General features: G+C 35.7%; 1 non-coding gene across 1 annotated transcript; it reads right to left on the bottom strand.

Annotated features, from left to right (window-relative positions):
• Window positions 1-10,863: 10,863 nt before the first annotated feature.
• Window positions 10,864-10,970, bottom strand: LOC128292541 (small nucleolar RNA R71). Its single transcript, XR_008282526.1, has one exon. It is a non-coding gene; the product is annotated as a small nucleolar RNA R71 (small nucleolar RNA).
• Window positions 10,971-13,431: the final 2,461 nt, after the last annotated feature.

Below are 13,431 nucleotides of genomic sequence, written 5' to 3'. Positions count from 1 at the left end.
AACCCCATTGTTTTGGACGGAACTTAGTGAAAGTAAAATCTTTGGGGTTGATTTGATTAAGGATGCTTTGCGTAAAGTTCGAGTAATTCGTGAATGTTTGAAAGCCGCCGGATCGTCAAAAGTCGACGCGGATTCAAAGAGAAAAGGCATTGAATATCGGGTTGGGGACAAGGTATTTCAAAGTTTCACCACGGAAGAAGGTGCTTAGATTTGGCCGTAAGGGCAAATTGAGTCCGAGGTTCATCGGCCGTATGCGATGATCCGAACGAGTTGGACCATCGATCTTGATTAATTTTGCCCCGAACTTGAGAAGATTCACAACATTTTTCATGTCTCGATGCTTCGACAATAAAGGTCCGATCCATCGCACGTAATCACTCCATCTGAGATCGAGATTCGGCCTAATTTGAGTTATGAAGAAGAGCCGATTCGCATTTTGATGCGTGAAGTGAAAGAATTGCGAAATAAGAAGATCCCATTAGTGAAGGTGTTGTGGCATAAACACGGAATCGAAGAAGCCACTTGGGAACTTGAGGACTCTATGAAGGATCGATATCCTAAATTGTTCACTGGAAAGATTTTCGGGGACGAAAATTTCTTATGTGGGGGAGAGTTGTGACAGCCCTAGTGTGACCCTAGTCGGAAAGTGGTTCGGGACCACAAAACCAAGTCATAAAAATAATTAATTGCTATGTTCTATGCTTATTATGTGTGTACATGAGTATGTGGAAGTTTCATTCTCTAATTTTGCCAATTGCATGAGAAATTATTAAATAGGGATCAATATGAGACATAGTGAAATATGATAGGCTAATTTTAAATGGCTTATTAGTGCATGTTAACACAAAGGTGGACTTGCATGTCAAGTTGCCCAATTTCTTTATAGTGGCGGCCAAGATGGAATGTTGATGGGCAATACATATGTTTAATTAGATATTATAATAAGAAATTGGGTTATTGGAAATAAAATAATGTTAGTAAAGAAGGAAAAGAAAAAAATGCTCATCTCTCTTCTCCATTGCCGTGACTTGAGAAGAAGAAGGAGTGTTCATGTTTTCTTTCTTTGCAATTGCCGTAACTAGAGGAAGGGGAAGAAGGAAGATTCGGCCAAGGTGGTCCTCTAGATTAAGGTATGTTCAAGGGTATCTTTGGAAGTATATACAACCTTTGGGTGATGTGTCTAAATTCTACCTATCTCATGGTTGGATTTGGGGTTGATGGAGAGTTAGAATTTGGCTAAGGAGCCTAAAAATTTTGGTTGACACCTTGATGCTATTAGCATGCTAGTTATATGGATGTGTTAAGTTGCTTGGGATGTTAGCATGAAAGTTGGAATTGTTAGGCTAATTTGTTGGAAGTGCCAAATTTAGGACTAAGAAGAGAATGAGTATTCGGCTAACATAGTGAAAAGGTAGGTGTTGCCGATTGTTAGATTTAGACCATGGGAGTGGCTATAATGGGCATTAAGATGTAGAAATTAAGAAATGTAGTTATATGTGAATTTACATGATGTTATAAATAGATGTGAAAATATATGCTAGATTAGGAAAATTTGATTAAGTGTTCATGAGATGAAATTAGGTGTTTAAAAGATGTTATAGTTGACATTGTATATATATACATACATTCAGCCATCTAATTGAGTATGAAGGTGGTGTTAAATCTAATTGTGATGCCCATTTGGAAGTGTATATATATATATATATATAAATATACATAAGTATGCCTGTTCGTGATGTTACCTTTAATTATGTGTATAATCGACTAAATGGGTAATTAGTGAGGATGGTTGCCGAATATACAAACATACATATGCATGTGTAATTGAATTATGAATGTTTAGCAAGATGGTTAAACTAGTTGATTTATTGATTAAGCTCAAGGAGTTAAATGAGGAGAATCAAGCAAGGGAAAGACGAAGGTCATCGAGTAGCCGACTTGGAACTATTTTACCCAACACAAGGTAAGTCACTAAGCATATATTTTGTATTGATTGAAATAGACATAATGTCTATGTAATTATGCCGAAAGAAATGATAAATTTATATACATGTATGTATGTGGTGATGAAAGTATTGAATGAAAAGAAAAGAGGTGAGATGTATTGAGTTGTTGATTTCGGCACTAAGTGTGCGGGTATAAACATTTATGATCATGAGATTGGCACTAAGTGTGCGGGTTTAAAATTTGTACAGCACTAAGTGTGCGAGTTTGATTATATAGCACTAAGTGTGCGAGTTGATTATATAGCACTAAGTGTGCGGACTCACTATATGTTTTTGAATCACTATTGACACTGAGTGTGCGACATTATTGAGTTGATCACGGACAGCGGATCGGGTAAGTACCTTGAGTTCATGGCTAATAGGCGCTATGTTTATATTTGGAGTTGAGCTTGGTAAGTTTTGAACCTATGTGACAATTTTAATTGAAGTCACGTACATAAGAATTATTGTGGAATAAGTGAAAGGTCATTTAGTTGTATGATTGTAATGAAAACAAAATGATGTATAAAAATGCCTCAAATATCCTATTGATTAGTATATGGAATGTGAATGTGTAACTTGGTATGAGATTGAACCGAAAGGTCTAAGGAACTATGGTATAGTTCGGTTTGGATGGAGTAATTAGCCTCGTTCCATTTTGTTTCCTCTTGTGATAATGTTATTAATGGATGGTAGTGCATTGCTTATGACTTACTGAGTTATATACTCATTCGGTGTTTGCTTGTCACCTATTTTAGGTTCCTTGGACTCGTCTTTTTGCGTGCTCGGACCGTCATCTAAGTCATCACACCGGATTGCAACTTTTTGGGGTATCTTCTTCTTAGTTGGTCTAGGAGAACATTTCGGCATGTATAGGCTATTATGTTTTGTTGAACTTTGGTATGTAAACTTTAGCCATGCGAAAATGGCATAAATATTAAGTTGAATTTTGGTCCTATGATACTTCGTCATAAGTCTTAGTAAAAATTGGTTTGATAATGTTGTCATGGCTTATTATTCTCGGTGTTAAATTCATGATATGTATGATGAATTATTAGTTAGATTAAGGAAAAATCACAAATTTAGTAACAGATGCTGGTAGCAGCAGTGATGTGAGATTGAAAAATCACTAAAAATAGTAGGAATGGAATTAAATAAGGAATAAATTATGTAATCGAAGCTTGATGAGTCTATTTTCATATGGAAGAAACGAAACAACCATATAAGCTGTATGTTAGGAGATAATTAAACTCTTGTGAAACAGGGCCAGAGCGAATTCTGAATCCCCTGTTCCGACTTTATAAATTCACCATAAATTAATCAGAGACAATTAGAAGTCATGCCTTATATGTATAGATTCCCTTTTGAGTCTAGTTTCATTAGAAACAATCATCATAAGCATTGAAGCTCTGTAAAGGGAAATATCTAAGTCGTAATGCATGAAGGTCAGAGTAGTCGAACCCTGAAACAGGGTGACTTTAACTAATAAACTGTACCAATTGGCCCAACCAAAAATTCTACAAAAATTCTACCATATAGATATAGGATTCTAGTTCCAGGGAAAGTTTACGGAACTGGATTTCGAGTTTCAGAACTCAAGATATGATTTTTGAAGCGACTAGTACGCAGATTGGCAGCTTGTCTGGGAAATTTTTAATAAGTGGTTTGAAGTCTGTTAACACCTCGTGTTCGACTCCGGCGACGGTCTCAGGTTCGGGGTGTTACACTAGTTGTTAGACCCGAGCTATGAAATGCCACATTAGCCACAAAAGTTACTCTCCAATCGAACTCCAACTGAGCCTCCAACACACTGCACAAAACAAAATCATGTTTAAGAAAACACAAGCTTGTGAACTCACATCGCTTGTTTCATGGTACGCAACACAATAAAATGCAAACCTATATCACTTGCTAACACTTAACTTCTCCTTCCATGAATGCATAAATATTTACTAAAAAGAGTTAAGGACATGCGAATCCTGAGTTTTGCAAAACAAAAATACCCCACAGGACACAGTAGTTCAACTATTTGACATTGGGGTTTGCGTCTTGCGTGGCTCACTCATTCTAAGTCTTTTAAGGGGAAATTTTCCTTAAAATGGGTAGGTTCTCATGAACGACCCCCTTATGCATAGATTCTGCAAACATATTTCATAAGGTCTCCTCTATTTCGCGTATCATAAATATATTAAGGGTTTGTAAGTAGTAGTTTTTCAGTCATTTAGGGTTCTCACTTTGCACAGTCCAATAACCTTCTCACTTTGCAACAACTTTGGCGATCTCGCTATAAGTTAGTCTGTTTGATTTCTTACATGTTTTGCTGATGGCGAACACTCTGTTAAAGATTAAATACTTAAGCATGTGCTTGTTGATTAAGAAAACATAAAAACAGACTTGGACTATATTTATATACTTGAAATTCAGGTTTGTATATATAGTTTTATCAATTCGCAAGAGGAATTAAAAAAAAAAACTAATTCCTAGAGCAGTTGGCGAATTCAATAGATAGAAAGATATCTCTAAGCCCAAGCTGAAACCCATATTGCTTTTATGTCTAGAGTTTCCTTGTATCACCTTTCTAATGTTTATGCTTCACTTGGATCACTCGCCTCGCTGCTACACATGTGCAGTCCAACTGTCTGTAGTGTTTAGAAAGGAGTGTGTGAGCTTTTGTGAACTCAATGAATATTCAAGAAAACCAAAAAGCATGCACAAAAACATAAGCTAAGCAAGCGTCTGAACAAACTAACTTATCTGCGAACTAGGTTCACCATATTTATGCGAAGCCTAGTTCGCAGTTATCTATTGTTAGTTAAGCTTAAAATAGTAAAACATAATATTTTGAAAAATAGAGTCTTATTCACATTTTCTTTTCTGTTGGATAAGCGAATCTCCTTATAACTCCTCACTTTGACTCAAAGAGTCTTAAATGTCCGATACGTGTAGCATAAGGCTAAGCATTCTCCAAACACACCAAGATATCCTATTAAATGGAGCTTAACTCGACATTCCCTTATTCCTCCTAACTTGGCCTAGGGCCTCTCGCCTAAAACACAAAACACAAATGTGAGTACTCAGAATCTTATGACATGCCATTATATCCAACAGTTTATAAAAGATTATAGTGTGAATACATTTACTCAAACATAGAGCTTGCAAATGATGAGGAGTTTGTAGAACACTATTCATAACTAGCTCGCAATATAGAGCTCGTATATTACTGTTCATAAAAACACATATTTAAACACAATCACGCTTACTCTCGGAACTTAGGCTAAAGCCTTAAGCTCCTAATTAACTTTATGGTTCACACATACGAGTGGTGACCATTAAACACTCACTAATTTGATGAAAGCTTTTAAACAAGCTTTGGCTTTCCCTTATCTTTGCTTGTAGACGGTTGTATTAGGTTTGCAATTTCACAAACATACATAAGTCGCTAAGATCACATGAAAACTTATACATAAGCATAAGTGAACCAAGGTTCACACATGCTAGTCCTAGTTTCATCTATTGCAAACTTTTCTTAATTACTTCTAAACATCAACATAATAGAGAAACAAAGTATTACCTTAAACCCTAAGAGCTAAGTTCTGGGTTCTTGTTTTCATAAAATTTGAAAACAAGAGCAATAAGTGATTGATAAGTGACAAAAGTAACATATTTTGACCTTGTTCTTAATGCATTTTTGGATGATTATTTATGAAAATTGGTGAATTTTATGCTCCTAATCCTTTTAATTCATGTTTATAAACTTAGGAGAGCATTTGGGAGAAAAATGAGCAAAAAATGAGTGAAAATTAGACAAAAAGAGTACATTTTAGGAGCCACATGGGCTGGGCCTTCCATAGGGGCTGAAAACACAGTCGTGTGAGCAATACAAGCTAGACACCAGACCTTGTCCATTTCACAATTGCATCCCAAAGACGCAAAAAATGCAATTTTTAGGAATTTTGGGCATTCTAATGTTCATAAATACCAAATAGAAGAAGAGAGAAGGGGGCCATAAGAGAATATCGAAGAAAACAACTCGAAGAACACCATTGGAGCCAACTTTGAAGCAAATTTCCATCAAGATTGAATTCCCCCTTTTAATTTCTCTTGAAGTCTTTATGAGTTTCTTTATTTCTTATGGTTATTCTGAATTTGAGATGTTTTTATTCACAAGTATGAACTAATTCCCTAGATACCTAGGGAGGATGAACCCTATGATGAATTCTATTATTTAATTTATGTTTTATGCGATAAATACTTGATTCTTGATCTCAATTATGTGTGCTTATCTCTTGTTTTAATATTTCCAGGATATTAATTCATGTTTAATGTGTTTAAATCAGAGGAGGAAAAGTCCCAGTTTAAGAGTAGGTCTAGTATAATTGAGTGGAGTTGTATGCAATCCTAAAAATAGGACGACATAAATCTACCAGATTAGAGTCAAATCTAATAGGGGAATTCATAGATCGAGTTAATGCAAAAATAGGGGTTTTAATTAGAAAGAAATTTCAGTTAATCAACCTAGAGTTAGTTTTTGTTACTCTCGAAAGTGATATTAGCATAATTGAGGGATTTCTACGGATCAAGATACCAAGTGAATAAATCATTTAAATCAGATTCAAAATAATAGATGAAGTCTAGGTGGATTTTTTCTTGGGTATTGTTGGTCTCATTGGTTATTATTTGATTAATTTTCTGATTCATTCTCTATTGAGTTCTTTAGTTAGATTAATTTAGTAAATCTTAGTTTAAAACAATCACTCCAATTTGTCGACTAAATAATAAGAAAATGGTAATTACTAATACTTTTAGTCCTCGTGGATACGATATCTTTACTCATCGTAGCTATACTATTTATCAATAGGTGCATTTGCATTCGCCATATTTGTAGTTAGTAACGAGAAAACATACATAAACTTTTTGGCGCCGTTTCCAAGGACTAAAATATTAGGAACATTTTATTTAATTTAGTCATTTTTATATTTATTTTATTTTTATATTTTTGTTTTAAATTAATTTTTACATTTTAATTTTTCTTTTGTTTGATTCTGGTAGGTGTTTTTGGTTTATGACTAGAAGAAACCCATCGAGACCATTGTTTTTTGATAGTGAAATTGAAAATACTGCTCGTAGAAATCACAAAGAGATTAGAGAAGAAAGGCAGAATCGATAGAATATAGTTGGCGAACAAGAGGACAAAAATATTAATGAGGAGATGAGTGATAATTAGAATATTTAGTTACCTCCTGCAGCTCCTGCTCTTCACACTATATATGATTATGCGAAGCCCACTCTGATTGGGGCTGAATCGAGTAATGTGAGACCGAATATTGCTGCAAATAATTTCAAACTGAAGTCGAACACAATTCAGATGGCACAATAGTATGTTTAGTTCAGTGGTTTGCAAGATGAAGACCTAAATACTCATTTGGCCAACTTCTTAGAGATTTGCAAGACTTTCAAAATTAATGGCATGCAACACCCTTAACCCGTATCTGTCGTCAAAATAGGGTTTCAGAGCATTACCAAAACTTTCAGACATATTTACTTATAAATCATGCAAGTTACATTCAAATTCTGAAATCATTCGTAACGTCCCTTAAATAGACCCTCAAGGTCCAATATGAGCATTAGAATTGATTCGGGACTTAATCGGAACCTCTAAGGATTTTTTGTGAAATGTCAAAAATTTTTCAAGGTGCAAGGCTCACACGTCCGTATGGTCTAAGGGACATGCCCATGTGACCTTAGGACACACCCGTGCTGGAGGCCGTGCTCGACCCCGTGTAACTCTCTGACTTGTGCACATGGCCATGCCACACGCCCATGTGCTAGGCCGTGTGGTTAATTAAATCAATTCAAAATTAGGTGCAGGTTTCACACGGCCAAGACACACGCCTGTGTTCTAGGCCGTGTAGCACACACGGCTGAGACACACACCCGTGTCTCTGCCCGTGTGCTCAATCCTGAGCATTTTGTTTCTCAAAATTAAGGTGCATGTGACACACGACCTAACTACATGCCCATGTATCCTACCGTATGTCACACACGGTATAGACACACGTCCGTGTAGACAAAATAAAGTCATTCCTAGCTTCATTTCTCACCCAAAATCACACCCATAACTTGCACTTGAATCACACATCCAAATACCAATCATTTCAAGCATTCAAATCAAACAAATTCCATCATTCATCATGGCATATCATTTCATGCATATATGTCTATAATCTTACCTTAGTTAAGTCCTCAAGTAAGAGATAATTTGATCAACTACTTAACATATATGTAGCAACCATAGTTTGACATTACAAGTATATTAAAACAACCCAATACTAGCCATTCCAATGGCTAGATTAAAAGCATCATTTACATTTACATGCCAATATGGCCAATATATATCCTATACATGCCATTACAACCATAATTGATTTACCATATTGTACCGACATGGGCCGATGGATAGTGTGAGTGATCTACTCCAAGCTTCCAATCCAACGAGCTTTCGATTTACTTTAAAACATGAAAATAAAACTAAGTAAGCATAAAATGCTTAGTAAGTTCGTCTAACATGGTACTTAACTTACCATTCATTCTATTTTGAGGTAACTATGTAAGGCATGTTCACTCAATTTGACCTCAAGCCCTACACACATCCTCATTGCCCTTGTTAGTCATATATTCCATAATAACATCAAAAACATGTATGGGCTCGATAACAATCAAGTTTCTATGCACATATGCTTTCCACAACATGTATAATTCACATTTCTATATCTTAAGTATATTTTTATATAACACATCTCAAGTTCAGATTATTTCATATCAACACTTTACACATTTTACTCAAAATATCAATGTCACATGAGTAGTAGTACACTCAAAGTGTACAAGTCTATAACAAAGGATGAACATATTTATCAAAGAATATCATGTATAAATATCATCATCTCATGTTTTCATATGTCAATTGTCATGTAGCATCATTTTCATGGATTTCAGACAACTATGTGTAATAATTCATTTCTTATTCTTGTCCTTTCATGTCAAGATTTTTACCCGTTGAATTTGTTCTGAACATCGATGGATACACAAGTATTACACCTAAGGTGTACAAATCAGAATCCATCAATTCATGTCCAGTAATAACTAAGGTACTATTTCAGAGAATACACTCTCGAGCCATGCATATGTACAACAGGATTACCAGTCCAGGCTAAATCCTTTATATGACATAGGCTCTAAAGAGCTTGATCTGGATTACCCATTCGGGCTAAACCCAATCCATAACTTATATTAGGATTACCTGTTCGGGCTAAATCCTTTCTATCATGAGATCAATAGGATTACTCGTCCGAGCTAAATACCGTCCGCAACAAATACAGGACCTCATTTATTTCGGGAAATCACATATCCATCGAATCTTCCATTTACTCAAATGGAATTTAGCATCCTTCAAGAATTATCAAGCATGTGGCCAATCTCATATATGTATGCATTTATACAATTCAAATGTTCACATTCAACTGAAACATAAAATTAGCATTTTTATCATTTTTGTCGGGCATTATAATTGATCGGGCACTTTCACTTATCGGGCTTTAACAAGTATGTGATCATTTCACATATTTATAGCATTTATACAATTCTCAAACATAACATTTAATTCAAGTATAAAAAACATATACAATTTAGTTACACGAACTTACCTCGACAATGTTCACGTACGTAAAATCTACTAATCTGATATTTTCCTCTTTCCTCGTTCTAGCTCTGAATTTGGTCTATCCGGATCTATAAAAGTAAATTTTACATCAATTTCTCATATTTCATACTCCTTTAGACTCAATTTACGTCCTAGGAAAATTACCATTTTGCCCCTAACTTTTTCATAAATTCCCATTTCGTCCCTAGGCTCAAAAAATTAAATTTGTGCAATTTAATCCTTTTTCCAAGCCTAACCAAAATCCCATTACAAAATTTACAGCACATGTATTCAGAAAAAAATCAACATTTTTCTCAATTTCACAACTTTAGATTTTAGTCCCTAAATCATGTTTTCATCAAAAATCACTTTGTAAAAGTTGTTTATCTATCAACATCCTTTCATTTTCTACCATAAATTTCTAATTTTCAACATATACATCGATGACCCATGTTCCACACTTTGATAACTTCTCAAATTGATCCCCCAGATAGATAGATTAAGCTATCCCGGTTTCAAAAATATTAAAATTACTAAAAACCAGCCAAGGAAACTTACCCAATTTGGCCATGAAAGTTTCTTCTCTCTCTCCTTGGGTTTCCATGTATTATTTGGGGAAGAAGATCATAATAATGATTTTTATTTCTATTTAATGATTTATCATCTTTTAATAATTTTGATTTCCAATTTAGTCCTTAGCCTTTTTCTAATTTTGCATGGATGAATCATCCAAAAATATCTACTAACTTTTCATTAATGGTATAATATAAGGACCTCAAGTTTTGAATTTCACAACTATTTAATTCTTCTAGCTACTAGAATTCAACTTTTGCATTTTATGCAATTTGGTCCTTCTAGTAATTAAACACATAATCGATAAAATTTTCTTATCAGAATTTTCACATGACATTACTATCATATTATGGACCATATAATAAAATAAAATAAATTTTATTTTCTGCTCGAATTTGTGGTCCCGAAAGCACTGTTCCAATTGCACCGAAATTTGAGCTGTTACATGGTGCGACTAATGACACTATTCGCTTACGGCTGTTCCCTTTCTCATTAATGAACAAAGAAAAATAGTGGTTAAACTCTTTACCATGAGGTTCCATCGCTACATGAGCTTAAATTACCAAGAAGTTTCTCTTGAAGTATTTCCCACCGGCTAAAACAACCAAGTTGAGGAATGACACCTCTTGGTTTGTTTAGATCGATTTGGAGACTCTATATGATGCAGAGGAGAGATACAAGGATCTATTGAGACGGTGTCCTCATCATGCGTTACCTTTATGGTTACAAGTTCAAACCTTCTATAATGGTTTGAATCCCTCAACACGACAGTTAATTGATGCAACAGATGGTAGTACACTCAATAATAAAACACTTGAGGTAGCCTATGAGTTTATGGAGGAAATGACACTGAATAATTATCATGGCAAGTTATGAGAATAAAACCGATGAAAACAGCTGGTGTCTTTAATCTAGATGCTGTCACTATGTTATCAAGCCAAGTAGAAGAACTGAATAAGAAATTTTGATAGTTTATATTTTTCTACATAGGTAAATCTGGTGATGCAATGCGATAGAGGTGGAATGAATAATCCAGAATGTTTACCCTTCAGTCCTAGCATAGAGAATGAGCAAGTTAATTATATGGGTAATAATTCTAGACCTTAAAATAACCCTTATAGTAATAATGATAATGCAAGTTGGAGGAACCATCCCAATTTCTCTTAGGTGGTCAAGGAAATTAAAGAGCACAACTCCCTCCAAGCTTTCAACAACTCTTATCAGTAAGAGAAAAAGCCGAACCTTGAGGAGATGTTGACAAAATTTATATCGGTGTTAGAAACCCATTTTTGAAACACTAAGGCAACACTGAAAAATCAGCAAACATTGATTCAAGGACTCAAAAATCAAATAGGTCAGCTTGCTAAACTAATTTCGGAAAGACCACAAGGAGGCTTGCCTAGCAATACTGAAACTAACCCAAGGGAGCAGCTTTACGCAATTATTATTCGAGACATGGAAGGGGTAGTTGAACCTGAATAAGAACTGAGGCAAGAAATTGTGGTGAACAATGATGAGGCTAAGGAAGATAGGAAAGAGCAAAAGCCAGTTGTTAAAGTATACAGACCTTGAGTGTGATATCCTAACGTGATGAAGAGAGACCACACAAACGAACAATATGGTAAATTTCTTAAGCTTCTTAAAAAATACGCATTAACTTACTGTTTGTTGAAGCCCTTTCGCAGATGCCAAATTACATTAAATTCCTAAAGGAGTTGTTAACAAATAAGAGGAAGTTAGACGACTTGTCGACTGTGGAGCTCAATATAGTTTTCTTGGCCATCCTACAAAATAAACTACCTAACAAACTAAAAGATCCAGGGAGTTTTAGTATTCTTTGTCCCATTGGTAGTTTAAATATTGATAATGATTTGGCTGATTTAAGGGCCAGTATTAATGTCCTGCCCTACAAAATGTTTAAACAACTAGGTCTTGAGAAACCCATACTCACTGGGATGAGTAATCATGTAACACCCCACACCCGTGCCCTACGCCGGGACGGAATACAAGACATTACTAAACTTGAACACGTACGTATCATAGTTTTGAGTCACCAAGACTAGCTCAAATTTAATACTTTTTCAAACTATGTTTAAACTTTCTTAACATGGACTTACGAGAACAGAAACATCCATTGGAAACCACTTGGGACCAACTCGAGTCCTTTAACCAACCATATAAGAATGACGTTTGAAACATGACACATGCCCGTGTGGAAGGCCAATACACCCGTGTGGCCACTATGACATGGTCGTGCTGATGGCCCGTGTGGTTCACATGGCCTAAGCATAAGGGGACATGCCCGTGTCCAAACCCGTGAGAATTAAATTCCAAATCCAAACCTACAGGGGTTTTCACATGGCCTGACACACTCCCGTGTCCCTCACACGGCCATGACACGCCCGGGTCTTAGCCCGTGTCTAAAAACCTTGACATTTTATTTCTAATGTTAGCAACCAAATAGAGGAACATGGCTAAGGAACACGCCCGTGGCCAGAGGCCGTGTCCTATACACGGCTGAGACACATGACCGTGTCTCTGCCTATGTGTTTACTACCATGCATACTGACTTGCAAATTTTATGTGCAGGGGACACACGGCCGAACAACATGCCTATGGGGTTGACCGTGTGTCACACACGGCCCGGACACACGCCCGTATGTCTACCCGTGTGGACAATATAAGGCTATCTACCAAGCCTTTTGCCACCCTGAAACACAATCCAATACCATCCATCACACCAAAGTCTATCATATCATGATTTCCCAATCAAGCAACCACAACTAAGACCTATATACATTTCACATATGTTTAAGCGACTAATTTATGTACTTTGCTATCCATACACTGAAATTCACATGCTCAAACATACCAACAATTTTCTCATTCATGAAAGACCTTCTTGTATTCATATAACAACTTTCAATATTAGCCATTTTTCATGGCCTTATACAAAATGAGTCAAATGCTAAAACAAGCCAACACATTTGGCCTCAAAATAGTGTGACACTAAAACAAGAAAAAAGTTCTTATACATGCCATAATCAAAATAAAAGAGCTGACTATACCAAGTGCTTCAGATGATAGTCTGGCTGGTTTCTCCGATGTAGGTGATGATCCTCGAGCTACTTTGGCGGCACTATAAGAAAATGGAAAGGAAAAGGGGTAAGCATA

The sequence above is a fragment of the Gossypium arboreum genome, chromosome 4 (assembly GCF_025698485.1).
Source record: "Gossypium arboreum isolate Shixiya-1 chromosome 4, ASM2569848v2, whole genome shotgun sequence".
Lineage (NCBI taxonomy): Eukaryota > Viridiplantae > Streptophyta > Magnoliopsida > Malvales > Malvaceae > Gossypium > Gossypium arboreum.
Note: the sequence above shows the minus strand (reverse complement) of the source record. Positions and strands in the feature narration are given on the sequence as shown.